The sequence below is a fragment of the Herpailurus yagouaroundi genome, unplaced genomic scaffold (assembly GCF_014898765.1).
Source record: "Herpailurus yagouaroundi ecotype Mexico unplaced genomic scaffold, PumYag 28, whole genome shotgun sequence".
Lineage (NCBI taxonomy): Eukaryota > Metazoa > Chordata > Mammalia > Carnivora > Felidae > Herpailurus > Herpailurus yagouaroundi.
Window position 1 is genome coordinate 36,657,786 of NW_024412376.1, and position 21,746 is coordinate 36,679,531.

Sequence of the window (21,746 nt, forward strand, 5' to 3'; positions counted from 1 at the left end):
TTTAATAGTTCATCATTAGTGTAAATATGTGCAACAGATTTTGTATGTTGATTGTGTATCCTGCAACTTTACTGAATGTATTAGTTTTAACAGTTTTTTGGTTATTTTTTTTACAGTTTCCTATGTATATAATCATGCCATTTGCAAATAGTGACATTTTTACTTTTTCCTTTCCAAGTTGGATGGCTTTTATTTATCTTTTTCTTGCCTAATTGCTCTGGGTAGGACTTCCAATACTGTGTTGAATAAAAGTGGAGAGAGTGGACATCCTTGTCTATTCCTGATCTTAGAGGAAAAGCTTCCAGCTTTTCACTCTTGAGTCTGATGTTAGCTATGGGCTTGTCATTACGGCCTTTATTGTCTGGAGTTACCTTCCGTCTTGAGAGTTTTTTTCACAAATGGATGTTGAATTTCGTCAAATGCTTTTTCTGCACCTACTGAAGTAATCATAGAATTTTTATCCTTTGCTTTGTTAATGTGGTGTATCACATTGACTGATTTGAGGAGAACCTTGCCTGTAGATTCAGTGTATCCACAGCAAGAGGGGAGTTCAGGCTACACCACCATCTTGGAGATGTTACATATTTTTAACCAAAACCTTGTAGCACCTCCTTCTAAAACTTCACTCACCCACCCCCATGAGAACTAACTGCCCTTTGAGAAGTCAGATAGCACGTTGCTTACGCTTTAGACATTTACCACAATCGTTAGTGTTATTTCTGTGTTACGTGGTCATTTATGTTCAGGTCTCCCCCTTCCCAGGACCCCTGCACCATTTATCCAGGGTTGCCCAGCACCTAGCTCAGACTAAGTGCTACATACATTTTGTGACCTTGGTTTGAATTAGGGTTGGCATAGAGGTGGGGAGATAGGATGAGAAATAAGTCCTGTAGAGACAAGGGCCATTTCCCCATGTGCATGTGTGCATGGGGCCTGAGGGGCCATTTCCGCCATCTCTGCTGACCTGAGTGTAGAGAATGAAGACAGGTTTGGGTGGAAGTGGTGAAGCCACGCAGCAGGACAGCCCGCAATAGAAGCAGCCAGACTGGAATGGTGACAGGCCTCTCCCAGGGCTCGACTCTCCCATCAGGCTTTTTGGCTCTGCTCAGACCAAGACAGTCTGTTGGAAATGTTAGCTTCTGCTCACTGAGGCTCCGAAGGAAAGTGGCTCTTTGCAGTTACCCAGGAGGCACTTGGCTGGAGAGACCCCAAGAGGGCCTCTAATTCAGCCCCCTGCCCCCACAAATGGATAAAACAACCTAACATTGGCCTCTATTTCCAAAGCCTTCCAGACTGGTGATGCTGCCTGGGGAGCCGGGAACGGCAAAGCAATCTGAGAGGGACTGCAGTCGGCCCCTCCGAGGGTCCTCCTGGGGGGTGGTTGTGTGTCAACAGCAGATCAAGAGCTCACAGTGTCCGAATCTTATACAATTCGGGGAACACTCTTTAGGAGAAATAATCCAAACCTAACAAAGACAAAATGCGGTACAGGGTCTTAGAAGGAGCTCGCACAAGTAAGGGGCCTGAACCTGATGCTTCATTAGTTTCACAGTAAATTTACCTCTGAAACAACCTTAAAACAAAGCAGGAGGAGGTGGTTGTTCATTTCCTAGGGCTGCTGTACCACAGTACCACACACTGGGTGGATTCAAACGACAGAAATGTATTGTCTCACAGTTCCAGAGGCTAGATGTCTGACAGCAAAGTGTTGGCAGGGCCACGCTCCTTCTGAAAGCTGTCAAGGAATCCTTCCTCGTTTCCTCCTAGCTTCTGGCGCTTTGCGGGCAGTCCTGGGTTGTCCTTGGCTTGCAGCCGCATCGCTCTGGCCTCTGCCTCAATCAGGCACTTCCCTTGTGTGTCACTGTCTTCACATGGCCTTCCAAGGACACCAGTTATTGGCTTAGAGAGCTCCCAGTCTGGCGAAACACGATGGGCAAAGAGTTGTCCCAGAAAACACCATGGGGATGGATCCCACAGCCAAAGGATCATGAAGGCCAGCTCCCAGTGCTCACGGAGCTAAGCCAAAGGGACGGAGACACAAGTGGTTAAAGCAGCAGGTAATGTGGGCTGGAATGCATCGCTGTTTATGGTTTTCCTTCCTCTAAGAGGCTTAATTATGCTGTGCTTAATCTCCAAAATGAATTTGGGTTTGCTGAGCACACAGTAAGCGGCAGGTGCAGACTGAATATCTCTGGGTGGCAGGACGAAGCCAGGCTGGGATTAAAAAGAGACAGATCATCACAAGAGGAGTGCTCCACAGATGTTCCGTAATCCTGGGCCTGCCCAGCAGGCTTGACCATGGGCCGGCCTGCTTGCTTCAACGTTAATTCACCAAATGCCAAAGAGGCCGAGCCATTTTCAGAGTCGTGATTCAATTAAATACACCCAAGGCTAAAATGCTACCCCACGTGGCTCATCCACGCTGATCCAGTCACCCTCTCAGAATCCAGCGGTGACCCAGGGACATCATTTTGAGTGTGAATTATCCGTGGGTGTAATACTGCACTTGTGAGTGATGAGGGGACTGGCTGTATCTTGCTGACCTTGTGATATAATGTAGAAGGGGCTTCCTGGTCACAGGAGTCAAGGATAGAAAAGAGTGGATATGTGACTTTGTAGTTGTTTTGATACTTTATTAAGAAGCAATAGAGGAGCCCCCGAGCAGCTTATTTGGTTAAGCATCTGACTTTGGCTCAGGTCATGATCTCACGGTTTGTGAGTTCAAGTCCTGCGATGGGCTCTGAACTGACAGTGTGGAGCCTTCTGGGATTCTCTTTCCCTCTCTCTCTGTGCCTCCCCTACCCACTCTTTCTCTCTCTCTGTCTCTCAAAAATAAATAAACTTAAAAAAAAAAAAAAGGAAGCAATACAATAATGGACATTTGATTGCATTTGAGGGCATGGAACAAGTTCAGGGATTGACCAGTTGTGTTTAGAGCATGTTTGATCTTGCTGTGCGGGGAAAGGCAGGCTCTGTGCTGACACAGCCCCCACCCACCGACAGGGGAAGGGCAGCCCCTCTCCCTCTCTGATAGAGCTCTTAAGACCCTGTGTGACTCTTTGACTGGACTTTGGACCACCCTGCTGTGGGCTCCTGGGCTTTCACTGAAAGAATCAAAAATTTGACCCCTTCTATCCCTTAGGCGTCTGGACCTTGTCTTGCCTTTCCACGGGATAACAGAGTTTCTCTTTTCCCTTGCTCTTGGGAGCTGCCTATCAGAAAGCAAGGTTGCCCTTCAGAGTTCTAGTCCCTCTAGCATCTCCAGCCCCCAGGGAGGACCCACAAAACAGCAGACCATGGATGTGTGTGCACACATCCGCTGCCTTCAAAGAGTTAAGCAGGTGTGCCCCATGGAAAATCTCTGCAACCACCACCTTGTTGGACACGAGATAGTGCTGGCAGTTGGGGCTGAAAGCTGCTTAACATCTGCTTTTTGTATGTATGTCACCTACCTTTGGGGCTTTTATTTATCTTATTTGGTGATCATCAACGCATTGAAAACTGGAAACATCTATTCAACAATTAATACATGCATCAACAGGGGCTGAGTTTACTATTGCTTTCAGTGTAACCCAGGAAGTATCATCGTACCCAGCTCAGGAGAAATCCTAAATAGGAGTTTTGAGGTGAATGAAAAACTGAGCAAATACATGAATGATGTATCAAAACGAGAGTGATGGCAACATGAACAGGAAGGACCCAGCTGAACCAGAGCAACCAAGGAAGTTTCCATGAAGGAATGAGATGTGAGCTGGGCAGCTGAGACTGAGCTGGATACAACCACTAGGGAGAGGGAGAAGTCAGGGCTATTTCTGTTGAAGATCTTCTAGGGAGGAAGCGGCCTGTGCTGGGAGGGATGTTGGGGCTCAGTCAGTTAACAGCCATCATCCTGGAGGCTCAAGGTGATTATTTGTCCATGGGACGAAGCTAGAGCCTGACATGGGTTGTAGGAATTTGAGATCATGCAGCCAGGTGTAGGAGGTAGAGGCCATACAACCGTGGGTATGGGCAATGAATGTGAACTCATGTTCTGCTCGGGCAAAGGGGGCCCTGGATGAGTGTGTTTCATGCCCTGAAAGAGAAAGATTAGGGAAAATCAACCTTTTCCTCCCACTCAGTACTCTGGACTCCTAGCCACTTGCACTGACAGGTTTTCTACTCGAGCTTCTTGGATTTCCCCTAAGGAAGCTTTTCAACAGCACCACCTACTCCCAGTGTCTCATCTTGGTTCCCACACAGACTAATCCATTCCGCACATACTTGTCGAGCACCCACTGTGTGCCAAGAATTCTTCTAGCAACAGCAGAGAGAAGACAGGCATGGTCCCTGCTATCATGCAGTTTACATTCTCCAGCAGAAAAAGCAGGACAACAAACAAGTAAGAAAGGAAAAAAGAAGACCATTCCTGGTGTGAAGGGCACAATAAGCAACATCAACCAGGGCAACAGGATGAGGAGTGACAAGGTGAAGGGTGGCAACTTTAGATATGGTGGTTGGTCAGAGAAGGTAGTTTGCTTGCTTTCTTTCCTCTTTTATTTATTTATTTTTTAAGTAGGCTTCATGCCCAGCCTGGGGCTTGAACTCACAACCCTGAGCTGAGACCAAGGGACGGGTGCTTAACTGACTGGCCCACCCGGGTGCCCCGGAGAAGGTAGCTTTGGAGAAATAACATTTGAGCTGAAAGCTATAGGTAAAATAAACTCTTGTCAAAAGTCAATATAGAACGAATAGGGAATAAAATATTAAAATTGTATCAGTTAAAAACTGAGATTGAACGCAATTAATAAGTCATAACCAAAGTAGCTCAACTAAGTTAGAGGTTATTTTTCCCATGAAAATTAAGTATAGAAGCATGCAGCCCCCAACTAGTTTGATAACGCATCAGGGGCCTAGCTCTTTCTATTTTTGGAGTTCCACCATTTCTAGTGCCTGACTTCTAGTTTTATAGTCCCATCGTGGTTCAAGGCTGGTGCTGGAGCTCCAGCCATCGCATCTGTATTCCAGGCAAGAAGAAGAGAAAGGCAAAGGGGCAATGAGGACACAGTCTAGCTATCTAACCCCCTTTGAAGGGACTTGCCTGGAAATCCCACCCAGTGAATTCTCATTGACAGCTGTTTGACCAGAACTTAGTCTCATTGCCACAAAACACAAGGAAAGCAGAGACTCTTTTAGCTAGGGACTCTGTTACTGAAGTATTGGGTAACTAGTCACCTCTGCCCCCAGAGGCCATCAGATGCTTCTGCTCCATACCCCAAGCGTAAGCTTCTGTTGACCACACACCGATGGTATAGAATTTAAGATGGGGCTACTTCCCCACAGGTGACACTGGTGATCTAAATTAGAGCCCAGAGGCTGGTTGCCCCTCTTCCTCATACAGATCCCACCTTCAATTGTCCCTACTTTACTCCCTGTATTAAAGTTGTTGGGATATATATTGTTCTCTTCACTGAAGAATAAGGACTGAGTTTTAAAGTCCTTGTCGTAGGCTTAATAGTGGCCACTCAAAGATATCAAGTCCTCAACTTGGGAACTTGTAAGTGTTACCTTATTTGGGAAAAGAGTCTTTGCAGGTTTGATTAAATTAGTGGTTTTGAGGGGCGCTGGGTGGCTCAGTCGGTTAAGCATCCAACTTCAGCCCAGGTCACGATCTCATGGTTCGTGGGTTCAAGTATCACATCGGGCTCTGTGCTGACAACTTGGAGCCTGGAGCCTGCTTCAGATTCTGTGTCTCTGCCCCTCCCAACTCGTTCTCTCTCTCTCAAAAAGAAACTTAAAAAACAATTAATGGTTTTGAGAAGAGATTACCCTGGACTATCTAAATAGATCCTAAACGCCATCAAAAGTGTAGTTCTGAGAGACACAGAGAGAAGAGGAAGAAATGTGACCATGAAGGCAGAGGTTAGAGCAGTACAACCAGAAGCCAAGAAACACCTGGAGTCACCAGGAAGAGGCAAGGACAGAGAGATGGTCCCCTGGAGCCTTCAGAGGGAGATGGCCCTGCCAATGCTTTGATTTTGGACTTTTGGCCTCCAGAACTGGTAGAGAAAAATTTCTGTTGTTGTAAGCCACCCAGTTTGTGATATTCTGTTACAACAGTGCCAGCAGGTGAATATGGTATTACACCAGCCTGGGGAAAATATTGAGTCAGAGGCACGTCTTATACTATATACACTAATGGATTGAAGAATTACAGTCCTGTAAATATTAAATTGTTGAAACACCAGTAGGAAATGGAAAATAAATCACATTTGTGAGAATACACTGACGTTCTTAGTTGAAGAAATGTAAAAAAGTCTCAGTGGGAAAAATCTACAAATTTAGACATATAAAACTGCAATAAAAATGACAAAACCAAAATATTTAAAATTTATGTGACAAGAGACTATAAAGCTAAAAAACACGTGAAGAATTCATTCAAATTTATTAGAACAACAGCCAGACCCTAGCACAAATGGAGGAAATATATGAATGGTTCTCACAATGGAAAATTCAGTGAATGAGCACGTGATATCATAATGAAATAGTTGCTTTTTATTGGATTGGGCTCTATGTTAGACCCCTCAGAAACACCATCTCAAATCCCTATACAAATCCTGCAAAGTAGACGTTATTATTCTGGTTCCGTAGATGAGTAAACTGAGGTCCAGAGAGTGTGGACAAAGCTTAGAGAGATAGAATTTGAACTCAAGTCTGAGAAAATAATTATTGCAGGTAATCTTGTACTCATTTATTAAATTAGTATTTTACGTACTTACTATTTACTTACTTAGTATTAGTCCTACTCTGTAGGACTAGGTACCGTGTTAGAACTGGGGTATGAAGGTGGACAAGATGCTTTCCTTTTTCTTCAGGGCCTGGACCCTAGAGGAGCAGGTAGACAGTGAACCTGCAATCAAAGACTATGGTCAGAGCTCATAGAGGAGAACCAAAGAAACCCCTGTTGGACATTCCCATTCGCATTAGGGCTGATTTTCAGTGCTAACATCTAGCATTGCCAGATGGCCATTCCAATGCCAGAATGTGGTGCCAGCTTTGGAAAAGTCCTAACGGGGGCCAAAAAGATATTTATGCCTTTTGGCCTAGTAATTCACTCCTGGGAATTTGCCTTCAAAAAATCATTCAAAAAAAAGAAAAAAGAACTATGATACTACAGGCTTATTGTAACATTGAAAAAATAGCAACAAGGGCCGCCTGGGTGGCTTAGGCAGTCAAGCACCTGACTCTTGATTTCGGCTCAGGTATGATCTCACGGTTGGTGGGATCGAGCCCCACGTCGGGCTCTGTGCTGACAGCATGGATCCTGCTTGGGATCCTCTCTCTGCCCCATCCCTCTCTCTCTTTCTCTCTCAAATAAATAAACTTTAAAAAAAAAGGTAAAAAATAACAACAATAGGAAGCTGAGAGGAAGCAAGAAGCATTGTGAGACACCCTTGGACAAAAGTTGGGCATGTGTGACCAATCGATAAGCAGGAGCTGGGATTCAAAGTTGAACAGCGCTGACAGAACTACTTTGAGCCTGAACCCCTCGAGCCCTGGTTTCCACCCCCCCAACACACCCATTGCCTCTGTCTCTGAGTCACAGACTTAGTCCCTCCTGATCCCAGCATGTGTTTCTGCAATTTGCTTCCCTCAGACCTAGTCTGTATACACAGTCAAGACGGCTACCATGAGAGGAACATGTGTTTATAGAATATGGTAGATAAACACAGTGAAATATCAGTCAGCTACTTAAAAAAAAATCAGGAAGGCTGTGTCAAAATATGGAAAAATGTTTCACAGCAGAAACAGCCTAGATGACCATGAGAGGAAAGATTAATGGCTTATGCCAGATCAACACAATGGAACATTGTGGTAGCTATTAAAGAAGGGGTAATTATGAAAAACCATGTAAGGACATGGAAAAAAATGTTGGATGTTGTGATAAGAAAAAAATTGCTGAATGCAGAATTATATATGTGAACAGACTATATAAAACGTTTCTCTGTCATTTCTATGATGTTATAGAACTTCTTATAAAAATGGGATGTATACAAATAGAAAGCGATATGCAAAATTTTTTGTTATGGTGGAATGAGTGATTAAAACTTATTTCTCACTAGCATTATCTCAGTGGTTTTTCAGTGAGATGGACAAAGCTTTTAAAAGATAATAAAGCTGGGGCACCTGGCTGGCTCAGTCCATAAAGCATGCGACTCTTGATCTCAGGGTCATGAGTTCAGGCCCCACATTGGTATAGAGCTCACTTAAAAAAAAAAGATAATAAGTTTCAAAATGAAGAGAACTCTTCCAAACCAGCAGAGAAGTAAATATTTCTTAGACATGTTCAAAGCCATTGTTCTAGGTTCTAGTGATAAAGGGTGAAGAAGCCAGGCTAGGTGTGGGCTCTCGAGTTGTTCACACTCTCTGTCCCCGTCTTTGTGGTAGATTGCCTGTAAAAATGAACCACCCACAGTTTCTCCATTCCTACACATCTTACCCCCATCAGGATAGGTGAACTATTTCACCTCCCCTTAAGCCTGGGTTGGCCCTATGACTTGCTTTGGCAAGAAAATGTGGTGGAGGTCAGAGTATATGACTTTGGGGCCTTGGCCTTATCCTCATAGAAGCCCACTCCATGTAAACAAATGCAACAGTCCTGCTAAAGAGAGGGTGCTGGCAAGAGAGGTGCTGGAGCAGAGAGAGTGCAGCTCAGCCAGCTGCCACTAAGATACCAGACACGTAAACTCCAGCTCCCAGTGGAGCCACCCAGCAGAGGCAAGCTCTGGACACTGAACCCTGCTCAGATCCCAGAATTGTAAGCACATAAATGTTTGTGGTTGTTTTCAGTTACTAAGTTTTGGAGTGTTTTGTTACGTGGCAATAGCTAGCTATAACAAATCTCATCTCTCCTGGCTTTGCATCTCCCTCTCCAGCACAAATCCTGGCACATTTGATGGATGGATTCAACTGAGAGAGAGGAGAGAAGAAAAATAGAAATATTAATAGCTAAAACATACTGAGCACATGTTAAATCTTTTTTGCATATTGCCTCTGTTACTCCACATCATGATACAGTTGAAGAAATATCACACAGAGAAGATAACTAATTCAGCCCAGGTCATTCACAGCAACAGAGTTGGGTTTCAAACCCAGGCAGTCCAGAGCCCTTGCCCTCGACTATTTTGTTATACAACCTCTCAGAATAACCTGATGATGAAGATTAAGAAGGAGTCTAGGGGCACCGGGGTGGCTCAATCTGTTAAGCATCCGACTTCCGCTCAGGTCATGACCTCACGGTTCCTGGGTTAGAGCCCCACGTTGGGATCTGTGCTGACAGCGCTGAGCCTGGAGCCTGCTTCACATTCTGTGTCTCCCTCTCTCTCTGCCCCTCCCCCACTCTCTCTCTCTTTCTCTCTGAAAAATAAATAAACACTTAAAAAAAAAAAAGGAGTCTAAATGCTGGCTCTTGACAAGCCCTTTCCTGAGTAAGTATAGACAGAACTGGGACAGGATAATTACCAGGGGAGGGCCTATGGCTGAGGGGTGAGGGGTGTTCCTGGGGGTGGGGAGCCTGTGACCTGCTACCAGTGAGCCCTGATTCCAAGGCAGTTCTGTTCACACAGCACGGGAGGAGGCCAGCCCCAACACACCTGCAGCCTCCTGGAAAACCCACACTCAGATTTCTGGACGCCAGGGGTTCTCATGGGCTTACTCGTGTAGATGTGACATAGTGGAAGGGAAATAGGGAAACCACTTTCACAGTGGCTTTGATTCTATATAAACACTATGCTGGGGTTGCAGTGAGTCTCAAGAGGCCTGAGCCATCTAGCCCGGAGATTGGCAGGATGAGGCCCATGGGCTGAATCCAGCCGGCTGTATTTTTGAATACCTTGCAGGCAAATGGTGTTTTTCAGTGAATGAATATTTTTTTTCAATGAATGTTTTTCATTTTTTTTTAACGTTTATTTATTTTTGAGACAGAGAGAGACAGAGCATGAACGGGGGAGGGGCAGAGAGTGAGGGAGACACAGAATCGGAAGCAGGCTCCAGGCTCTGAGCCATCAGCCCAGAGCCCGACGGGGGGCTCGAACTCACGGACCACTAGATCGAGACCTGAGCTGAAGTCGGACGCTTAACCCACTGAGCCACCCAGACGCCCCAATGTGCTTCATTTTTTAATGGTTGAAAAAATTGGTGTTTTTTTTCAGTGAATGTTTTTCAAGTTTTAAGGATTAAAAAAAAATCTAAAGAATAATTCTATTTTGTGACATGTGAAAACCATGACATTCACATTTTAGCGTCCATTGTTTATGTATTCGTATGGCTGCCTTCCTGCTGCAGTGACAGAGCTATAGAGGCTTTGTGACCCACAGACGAAAAAATATTTACAAAGTGGCCTTTTATGGAAAATGTTTGCCAACCCTTGATCTGGAGTAGAGAATACTTCACATATTGATGTGATCTTAGGCAGCCTATTTTCTATATGATTATAAGTTGTTCAAAATATTATGGTATTGACAAGGTCTATGGGTAGATAGGCTAAATATGAAATATCAGACTATTAGACACTTTTCCTAGTATTAGGTTGAGGATCTAAAGACAAGGGTCTAGATTGAGCTGGGATATTGTTGCGTGACCTTGGCCAGATTTTTCAAACTCCCTTAGCTTTAATGTCTCCTTCCTAAAATGATTAGGGGCAGGGCTAATATTCAGCTGTCTACACAGGTGAAAGCAAACAAGTTGTTAAAAACAAAAAGGCTTCTGTGTCAGTGGGTGAATAACTGACCCCCTGGGTTCCTCTGTCTCGCTGGCTCTTCTCCCATATCCTCCACTGTCTCCCCAAGATTCAGCAACTAAAGGGTTAACATCTGGTGCTGCAACAGAGCTCTCCAAGATCCTGGGCCTTCCTTAATGTTGTTCAGGGCCTGTGCCTCATCGGTTGTTAAGTATTTTAAATATCAGCCTTCTCAAAGTGCCCAATGCTAGCCTACCAGTAGGATGCATCCATTTTTTCCTAAAACACCTTTTCAATACTTGGGCTTAAAATCTGTCTTCTGAAATAGTCATAATCTTAAAGCTCTGATCTTTTGTCAGAACCCAGTTCCCAAGCAAGCAATTAAAATGAAAAAAACTCTCCCCAAAGTGAGTTATGGGAAGGCAGGCAAGAGTGTGACAATTCAGACTCCAGCCCCTTGGGTTTTGTACCACTCAGGGCAGGGAGGCTAAGAGGAAAGAGCTGACTAAGCCCACTGCCCAGAATCCTCCCCATTTGTTGCTCTAGATAACTCCCAAGTTAGTGCATCTTCCAGAATGTGCTTGCCTCCACCATAGGGATTCCCATAGGAACCAGGGTGAGACAGAAAAAAGTGGTCTTTGTCAACACTGAGCATGGCCAGCTGCTGCCTGCCAGACTTGGGCACATCCCCACCGCATCACCACATTCGGCAGAGGCAAACAACCAGCCACCTCTCCCACTGCAGTTCAAACCTGCTCAGGGACAGCAGCGGCCTCTCTCAGGAACTCAATTCCCACTTCTTTATGCAAACAAACAACCCGCTTTTGTCTGACAGATGTCTTAGCAACTCCATGTTTTTAGGAACGGAGATGAAACACTCCCCACTGCTGTTGTAACCATCCTGGGTGGAAGAGGCCCAGAAGGAGCCAGGAGACCCGGGTTCAAATCCAGATTCTGACCCTTCAGCTGAGGAATTCACCCACTTGCAGAATAGGGTGAATGCTTACCCAGCCACCCCATGGGCCTGCCTTAAGGCTTCAAAGGGAGAAAGCAGGAGAAGCTCTTATAAAGGTAGAGCGTTTGTGTTCTTGTTTGTCTTTCCCGTCCTCTTAGATTGCCATTTGGCTCCTTGGGAAGCAAGTGAGAGATGGTTAGGCCCTTTACTGGAAAAGGGGAAAGGGAGGGAAGAGGTTACCCATCTCCCACTCCCTTCTAAATGAGCAAACCCAGAGCTCTCTGGTGATCATCCGATGGAGGACAAGGCTGAGGCTGATAGCTCTTGCTTACTTTTTTTAATCTGTTTTTTAATTTGGTGTAAAAAAAAGATGAATCATATTCAAAGGAATACAGATTAAAATTAGAATAAGATACAATCTTCCTCTCTCACTCATTCCTTCTCTGATGCTCTTGTGTCCTTTCTGTAGATTCAAGTTTGTCATCTGTATCCGTTGCCTTCTTTCTAAGGGCCTTCTTCTAACATTTCTTACAAGACGGGTCTAATGGCAACAAATTCCCCCCAATTTTCGTTTGTGGAGAAAGTCTTTATTTCTCCTGGCTCCTGAAGGTGAAGTCCACAGAGTGCAGAATCCTAGGTTGGTAGTTTCTCTCTCTCAGCACTTTATTTCATCCTGCTGTCTTCTTGCATGGTATCTGAGGAGTCAGATGTATCTCTTATTTTTGTTCTTCTGTAAGTAAGGTGCCTTTTCCTCTAGCTTCTTTCAGGATTTTTATCTTCCATTTTCTGTAGTTTAACAATGAAATGTCTAACTGTCGTTTTTGGTCATTTTTCCTGCGTGGTGTTCTCTGAGCTTCCTGGATCTGACGTTAATTTGGGGAAATTTTTACTCATTAGTGTTTCAAATATTTATTTTGTTCCTTTCATTCTTTCTTCTCCTTCTGGAATTCCAAGTACACGTTACACCTTTTACAATTGTCCCACAGTCCTTGGATATTCTGTTCTTCCCCACAACCGCCCCCCCCCCCCAACCCCAGTCTTTGTTCTCTTTGCTTTTCAGTTTTGGAAGTTTCTATTATGATATCTTCAAGCTCAGGGAGTCTTTCCTCAGATGTCCAGTCTACCAATCAGCCCATCAAAGGCAGGCTTCATTTCTATTGTAGCAGTTTTTTTTGTTTTGTTGTTTTATCTCTAGCATTCCTTTTGCTCTGTTGCAGGATTTCCATCTCTCTGTCATATTACCCATCTGTTTTTTTTTTTTTTTTAATTTATTTATATACTTTGGGAGAGAGAGAGGGCAGAGGAGGGAGGGGCAGAGAGAACGGGAGAGAGAAAATCCCAAGCAGGCTCAGCTCTGTCAGCATAGAGCCTGACGTGGGGCTCTATCTCATGAACTTCGAGATCATGACCGGAACCCAAATCAAGAGACAGAACGCTTAACTGACTGAGATACCCAGGCGCTCCTACCCATCTTTATTATTGCAGCCATGGGTGTATTAATTATAATTGTTTTAAATTCCCAGTCCGACAGTTTCAACATCTCTGTCATGTCTGAGTCTGGTTTCGATGTTTGCTCTGTCTCTTCCAATTTTGTTTTTACTATGTATTATACTTTCTTCTTGATCGCTGGGCATGGTGAGCTGGGTGAAAGGAGCCACTACAAATGGTCCTTTAGTAGTATGGTGATGAGGTGTGGAGGTGGGGGAAGCGCTCCATATTCCTGTGATTTGGTCTCAGTCTTTCAGTGAGCTCACAGCTCTGGAATGTGCTTCTCAGTTTTTCCCCCCTTAGGTGGGATGAGATGGTGACAGAGGGCTAGAGTTGGATATTTCCCTTCCCTCAGGTCAGTTAGGCTCTGATGAAACCCTTATCAGGTTAGGCTCTGCTTGACTAGTTTTCCCTGAGGGCGGGCCTTGTTAAGAGCAGAGCTTTGGCATATTTCCTTTTTATTTTTAATTTTTTAAGTTTATTTATCTATTTTGAGAGAGAGAGAAAGCAGAGGAGGGGTAGGGAGAGACAGAATCCCAAGCAGGCTCTGCACTGTCAGCTCAGAGCCCAACACGGGGCTCAAACTCATGAACCATGAGATCATGACCTGAGCCAAAATCAAGAGTGAGACAACTTAACCAACTGAGCCACCCAGGAGCTCCAGCATATTTCAGAACAGTTTCTTTTTCTCTCCTCCTGCTCGGAGCACAAGAGGAATTTTTATTTTATTTTATTTTATTTTTTTTATTTTTTTATTTTATTTTATTTTATTTTATTTTATTTTATTTTTATTTCATGTTATCTTATTTATTTTATTATTCTATTCTATTCTATTCTATTCTATTCTATTCTATTCTATCCTATTCTATTTTTATTCATTGTGACAACCTGGTAGAGCTCCAGGAGCTAAAAGTATAGAGGCTCACCATAACTGAGTCCCCTAGGGGTTTTTATCTCTCAGAACTCTCCACACTGAGCCTCCTGTGATCCTCTGCGTTGGCCTGCCGGTCTCTCCAAATTAAGGGGCAGCAGTCTGTCCTGTCGCTTCTCTTATGGACCTAAGACGAGTTGTTGATTTTTAAGTTTATTTAGCCCAGAGCAGTAATTCTAAGCCTCTTAAAGGCTGGACTAGAACTGGAAGTGAATCTTGCTTCCATCGTTTAACCAACTTTTCTTTATCGAGAAAAGTAGCTGTAATGTATCATACCCTGTGCTAGACCCTGAATGGACTGCCTATTCTGGTTGTAAAGATGTAGAAACTGAGGTATGGGGAAGTTAAGTGTTTGGATGCCGGGGACCACGACATAAGTCTCAGGTAGTGGTTTTGGAACAGCATCCTCTTCTCTTTCTGATAGGTGAGTTTGATGAACCTAGACCAAAATCATGAGGAGTCTAAATAGAGGTTCCCAGGGGGTGTTCCCACAAACGCTAATCCTGCCAGATGCCGAAAAAAAAAAAAAAAAGCGCTCTATGGTTCTATGGTATGACCATAGAATTAAACTATAGAAGGGGGTGCCTGGGTGGTTCAGTCAGTTGAGCATCCGACTTCGGCTCATGTTATGATCTCGCAGTCCGTGAGTTCGAGCCCCGCGTCGGGCTCTGTGCTGACAGCTCAGAGCCTGGAGCCTGGTTTGGATTCTGTGTCCCCTGCCTTCTCTGCCCCTCTCCCAATTGTGCTCTGTCTCACTCTGTCTCTCAAAAATAAATACATGTTAAAAAAATTTTTTAATAAAATATAGAAGAATTCCATTATCTCACTGAGCTCCCTCCTGCCCTTTCCTAATTAATTCCCCAACCCCAGAGACCACCATTGCCCTGATTTCTATTGCACTGGGTTAGTTTTGCCTGTTCTCGAACATCACGTAAATAGGCTCATAGAAAAAGTGTTCAGTTACATCCAGTCTTGTTCTCATGGCTGCAACATTCACCCATGCTGTTGTCTGTCTATAAATAGTTCCTTTTTATTTCTAAGTAGTATTCCATCATCTGACTGTAGCCAATGTGTTTACCCATTCTCCTATTATTGATGGAGACTTTAAGTGTTGTGAATAAAGCTACTATGAACATTTTTGTAGAAGTCTTTGGAGGATATATGCTTTTATTTTTCCTGGAAAGTACCTAGAAGCAGCAATGCTCAATGATAGGGTAGTTTTATGTTAAACTTTATATAAAAAAAAAAAAACCTGATAAAAACCTGTCAACTTGTTTTGCAAAGCAGTTTTACAGCTACTTTGAGACAGAGTTTGGCAGTTTCTTAGGAAGAGCTTGCTCAGAGTTTTGAGTCTGCAACCTTCCGCAAGCAAGGAGACGGGCTGCCCCTTCCCCGCTCTCTCTCACCACCGTGTGCGGGTTCTGGTCACTCTGTGTTCTTGCCAACGCTTGGGATCCTTAGTCCTTTAAGTAGAGCTTTTCTAGCAGGTGCAAGGTAGAACAAGGATCACTTTTCCCCCCCAGCTGCTAGCCTCATAGGCTTTGGGCTTCTCACAGCCTCCTGTCTTGGTCACCTTCTGGGTCCTCACCTCCAATCTCAACTCCTCCGAGCCATTGGAAGCCTTGCTCTGATATGTCACTCATTTGTGCAAAGAACTTCACTTCCCCACAGCCCTAGGAATATGGCCTGAAATCCTCTGCAAGTAAATAAATCGGGACTTTGCAGACCCTGAAAGTCTGGCCTTCACCTGTCTTTCCAGCCTTGTTTTCTTCATCCTCCTCATGTATACCGTGCCCCCCCCCCCCCCGCCAGACATTGCCACCGCTTCCTTTGCTTTCCCTGGTGTCTTTCAGAGGCTTCAGTGGGGAGGTGGGGGTGGGGGTGGGGGAGGATTATGAACCCGAGGTCACTGCTCTTATTTCGTGGGTATAGTTGCTGCCAGCCCTCCTCCCCACCCTCTCCTCCTCCACTGGGTGTGAACTGTTATAATTTGGTTTCACAACTATTGTGAGGTGAACCTGGGGGCCAGAGTGCTGTTGGGTACTTTTGGAGGCGGGGTATTCGCAGCATAACAATTAGTGTCCCTCACCCCTTTGCCCTCACATCTCCTGCTCCTGCCACTTATCTGCCACATCCATCCTGAGGTAGGAATTAGGAAGTGACACTCCCTGGCTGTGTGTGTGTGTGTGTGTGTGTGTGTGTGTGTGTGTGTGTTATTTTCAGCTCACAGCCACCATTTTCCATGCTGCCCGCCCTGCCCCCTTCCTATAGCTCCGGCTGGCCCAGACTTCTGTCTGGAAGCCATGCACAGTGCAATAATGGAGATCCCTGGGTGCAGAGTGAGGAGTTTGGGCCGCTGGAAAGCAAAAGGGCAGTGATGGAGGTGGACCTCCGCTGGCTAGCCCTCAGGACCATGGGAATCCACCTTCTGGAAACCCCTTTCTCAGGCTGACCCTGGGGCCTCTCAGAATGGGGTCTGGCTCATACTGCTCTTGTTGGATCCAAGCCAGACTGCAAGGGCTGTCTTTCACTACCTGCCAGTTCCTGGTGCCTATGTTCCAGGCACCACAGCAGAACTGATGGGAGACCCCTGCCCCACCACACCCCACGTCCAAGCATTATTTCTGGTGCTGTTCCTGAAAGCAGCAGGAGAGGTGTTCCCCCTACACTCGCAGGGACCTGGACCAGGATCTGAGGAGACAGCCTAAGCCGACGACACAGAGGGGGAAATGGAACCACAGAGTCTAGTGTTTTCTTTCTTTTTTTTTTTTTTCCTTTTATTGAGTTTAGTGTTTTTGGTGCCAAGACCTATAACATAGGTCTTGGGTGATGGCTTTGAATCAGCATCTTCTCTTTCTCATAGGTAGGCTTGACACCTGGAACAGACTCATGAGACGGACTGGGGGAAAAAAGTGTTCTAAAGTCAATTTTGGAAATCATTGCACACAAATTTAATTTATATTAAAGGCTCTCAGGGGTGCCTGGGTGGCTCAGTCGGTTGAGTGTCCGACTTTGGCTCAGGTCATGATTTCGTGTGTTTGAGCCTCACGCCAGGCTCTGTGCTGACAGCTCAGAGCCTGGAGCCTGCTTCGGATTCTCTCTGACTCTCCCCTGCTCGTGCCATGTCTCTCTCTCTATCCCTCTCAAAAATAAATAAACATTAAAAAAATTTTTTTAAGGCTCTGAGAAACTCTGAATTCAAGAAAATGGTCCATCTCAGGTGTATTCACTTGCTAGGGTAACAAACTACCACCAACTGAGTGGCTTAAACCACAGGCATTTATTGTCTCACGGTTCTAGAGGCTGGAAGTAGGAGATCAAAGTGTCACAGGGTTCGTTCCTGCTGGGGACTGAGGGGGAGAATCTGTTCCAGGCCTCTCCCCCAGCTTTGGGTGTTTTCTGGCAATCCTTGGCATTCCTTGCTTTGTAGAAGCATCGCCCCAATCTCTGCCCTCATCTTCACAGGGTGTTTTCCCTGTGTCTCTGTATCCAAATTTCCTCTTTTCATGAGGACACCACTCATGTTGGGTTGGGGCCCAATACTTCAGTATGACCTCATCTTAACCTAATTACCTCTTCAACAAGCCTATTTCCACATAAGGTCACATTCTGAGGTTCTGAGGGTTAGAACTTCAACACGTGCATTGGAGGGGGGAGGGGCACAATCCAACCCACCACACCAGGATTTCCCACACACTCCCAGGCTGGAAAAACCAGCCCCGACGGCCCCCTTTGAAACTTCCCCAAACTTAGGTGTCACTGAAGGGTCTGTTACCCTTCTGGAATGTCCACTTTAAGCATCAGGGGCAGACTGAGGAGGAGCTCAGACTAGTGGAAGCTTCGAGAACTCAGTGAGGGAGCAGCCCCAGCCCCAGCCCAAATGAGAAAGAGAATCATTTGCTTGTGCCTTATCCCAGTGCCGGGTGCTATCAGGAGGCACCATGTCACAACACCTGCCTTCCAGATTGAAGAAAGAAAGATCACTTTCTCTTAATATTAAGCAGCCCCTGAGCATTCAGTTATATTTAAGGGGGGAACTGAAGCTCTGAGACATGAAGAAATGTGTCATTTGTTTGGAACATGAATTTGACAGTGTCTGGTGGGGCTGAGGTATGGAAGTCACTGAGCAGTGAGCCGGCCCAGCCATTTGCTTGCCTGGCATGAGCATCTTGGCGGCCTTCCTCCCTCTTCCCCACACACTCTGGGGAAGTGATCAAGCCTTTCTTGGGGAAGAATGCCCTGTAAGAGCTCTCTCTTCCGATGATCCCAAAGAACAGAGGGGAAATAGAAGTCTTCCTGTTAAGATTGTATGCCCAGCTGGCCCTCAAGAAGTCACCGAAGCTGATATGAGCATCTTATTAACCAGAGGTTCATTCAAATGCCACAGTAGGGAGACTGTCCTGAGATATTATTGGCACAAAGAGTCATATTGAAAAGGACTAGAAGGGTGGCATTTAGATGAGCCCAGAGAATCAGCTAGGCCAGACAAGGAGGACGGAACTTCTGGTTTGAGAGACCAAAGTCTAAGAAAGAATATGCTTGAAATCTAAGGTATCATAGACACCTCAGAGCAGGAGAACTTTCTGGAACACTTGAATGAACAAGTATTTCCTCAAAGCTTACAAAAAGCAGTTGTAGGGCAAATTAAAGCAAGTACTACTTTTAGAGTAGGTGGTCAACAAAGAGTTCATTAGCTCTAGATGCAACACAAGCTGATATCATAAGTAGGTTTGAAGAGCGTAAATCATACACTCAGTCATGCAAATAAATTTAGCTAAGGGAGAGGTAGCTGGGATTCAAAATGTTCAATGGGAACTGGTCTAAAATTGCACAAGCGAGCTTTGAGCCCAAAGCCCAGTGCAAATCCCTAATATTTACCGACGTGGCTCTAGTTTTAAAAGAACCTTCTCCTTTTCTGCTCTCTTTTTTCTTCTTTATACTAGCAATCACCGTAGCATAATATAATGGAAAGAGGGTCACAGACTTAAGAATCAGAGGGTGTGTTAATTTCTGGTTCTACTTCTCATGGGGATAAATTCAGGTGAATATATATATATATATATATATACACACATATATACACACGTATATATACGTATATATATACACATATATATACATGTATATATACGTGTGTATATGTGTATATATGTATATATATATATATATACATACACACACATACACACACACACACACACACACACATATATATATTTCTACATCCAACATGGGGCTCAAACTCATGACCCCAAGATCAAAAGTCACATGCTCCTCCAGCTGAGCCAGCCAGGTGGCCCTAGATGAATTATTGAACTTCGTTCTGCCCAAAAGGATAATGTCATTAAACTGGATTTTTCTGAATTATAAATTATCTTATCAGTGTGATAATTTATGTCAAGTGCTTGGCCTGTGGTAGATGCTCAATAAAACCAGCTCCTTCCCCCCCCACCCCTCCTCAGGATTCTAGAGTAGAAATTAGGATTTCCTGGGGTGCCTGGGTGGCTCAGTCGGTCGGGCCTCCGACTTCAGCTCAGGTCATGATCTCATGGTCTGTAGGTTTGAGCCCTGCATAAGGCTCTGTGCTGACAGCTCAGAGCCTGGAGCCTGCTTCGGATTCTGTGTCTCCCTCTCTCTCTGCCCCTCCCCCACTCACGCTCTGTCTCTGACAAATGAATAAACCTTAAAAAAAGTTAAAAAAATAAAAAATAAATGAGGATTTCCTGAGGCAGGTCGGACGAAGCACAGGTGCTGGCTAGATGAAGTGACAGGGAAAGTTCATCTAAACTGACACCTTCGTCCCACTTTCTTGCTTTTTTTTTCTTTCTTTCTTTCTTCCCCCCACCCCCCACTTTCCTGCTTCTTATTGCCCTGATCTTGCTCCCTGTTTGAATGGGACCTTCTGGGGAGCTGGAGGCCAGGAGGCCCTCCTTGCCGCTCCCATCCCTCGAGGAGATGGGGACAGCGAACTGAGGCTACATTCCACTTGACTGAAGGGCCTGCCCAAATTCCAAACTTTTAAGAGAAGGAATTTGTAAATAAATTAGCAGTTCGAACAAGTCCTTCTCCTTCTCTCTCTCCTCACGTGTCAGCATATGCCACCCTTGTTAAAAAACAATCTTCTTTTGGGGTGCCTGGGGGGTTCAGGTCGTTAAGCGTCCGACTTTGGCTCAGGTCATGATCTCACGGTTCATGGGTTCAAGCCCCGCGTTGGGCTCTGTGCTGACAGCTCAGAGCCTGGAGTCTGCTTCGGATTCTGTGTCTCCCCTCTCTCTCTGCCCCTCCCCCTGCTCACACTCCCTCTCTCTCTCTCCCTCAAAATAAATAAACATTAAAAAATAAAATAAAATCTTCTCTTCTATTTGTATATTCTTTGAACGCATATTTCTGTGCCCCATTCAGAAGACATTGGGGCACAAGGGAGATCCAGTGCTCACCGCTGTGGGACTCGAAGCCCAGTGAGAAGAAATAAAAATTAACATTTCCTATGTGAGAGGCTGTCTTTCCCTTAAACATTTAAGAATTTCTGAGACAGGGCAAGGGAACTGCCAAGACCTTACTTTTATTCAGTGGGAGACAGCGATGGAGGGAAACAGGACATGGAAAAAGACAGAAATGAGAGTGGGGTGGAGACTGGGAGTGAGAGGGAGAAAGGGACTGCTTTATGGCGAGGCGAAGGAGAGGAGCACAGGGTAACGGAGAGGTGAGGGAGCGGCCACTCTGAGGGGCAGGTGCCTCAGAACTGCCCATGTGCCTGCTGGACCCCACTCTGCAGACTAAACATCTGGCTGAAGACAAATCAGATTTAGGCAGGAAAAGGCCAGGACCATTAGGGCCTGCGTGTGATTCTGTCCAGGAGTGCTGCCTGTGCACCTGCGTGTGCAGCCCCTAAAGGGAGCTGTGTGGAGTCCCCTCTCTTCTGTTCCCCCATGGGGGTCACGGCCATTCTGTTCTTTTCTTTACCATCCCCAGGAGACATCTGTCCCAAGGCATCCTCCAAGATGGTATTTTAAATGAAAAGGGGAGGGCAAGAAAGAATAGAAGTGGCCCAGAGCAGGCCAACTAATTTATCTCCTAGTCCCCCGTGTCCTCCCTGAGCAGGCCAGCAGCCTGCCCCCATCCACCCATTTGGGACCCTGGTAGCAGCAGGATCACATTTGCTATCCTTTGCTATTTTATTTTATTTTATTTTATTTTATTTTATTTTATTTTACTTTATTTTATTATTTTATTTTTTTGAGGTGGGGGCAGAGAGAAAGAGAGAGGGAGAGAGAGAATCCCAAGCACGTTCTGTGCTGTCAGCACAGAGCCTGAGGCAGGGCTCGATCCCAGAAACCGTGAGATTATGACCTGAACCAAGATCAAGAGTCTAATGGTTAACCAGTTAACCGACTGAGCTACCCAGGCGCCCCTCATTTTGTATTTTAAATGCCCTAATGGGTGGCTCAGTCGGTTGAGCGTTTGACTTCGGCTCAGGTCATGAGCTCTCACAGTCTGTGGGTTCAAGCCCCACGTCGGGCTCTGTGATGACAGCTTGGAGTGTGGAGCCTGCTCGGATTCTGTGTCTCTCTCTCTGTCCCTCCGCTGCTCACACTCGCTGTCTCTCTCTCTCGAAATAAATAAACATTTAAAAATGAAAAACAAATAATGTCCTAATG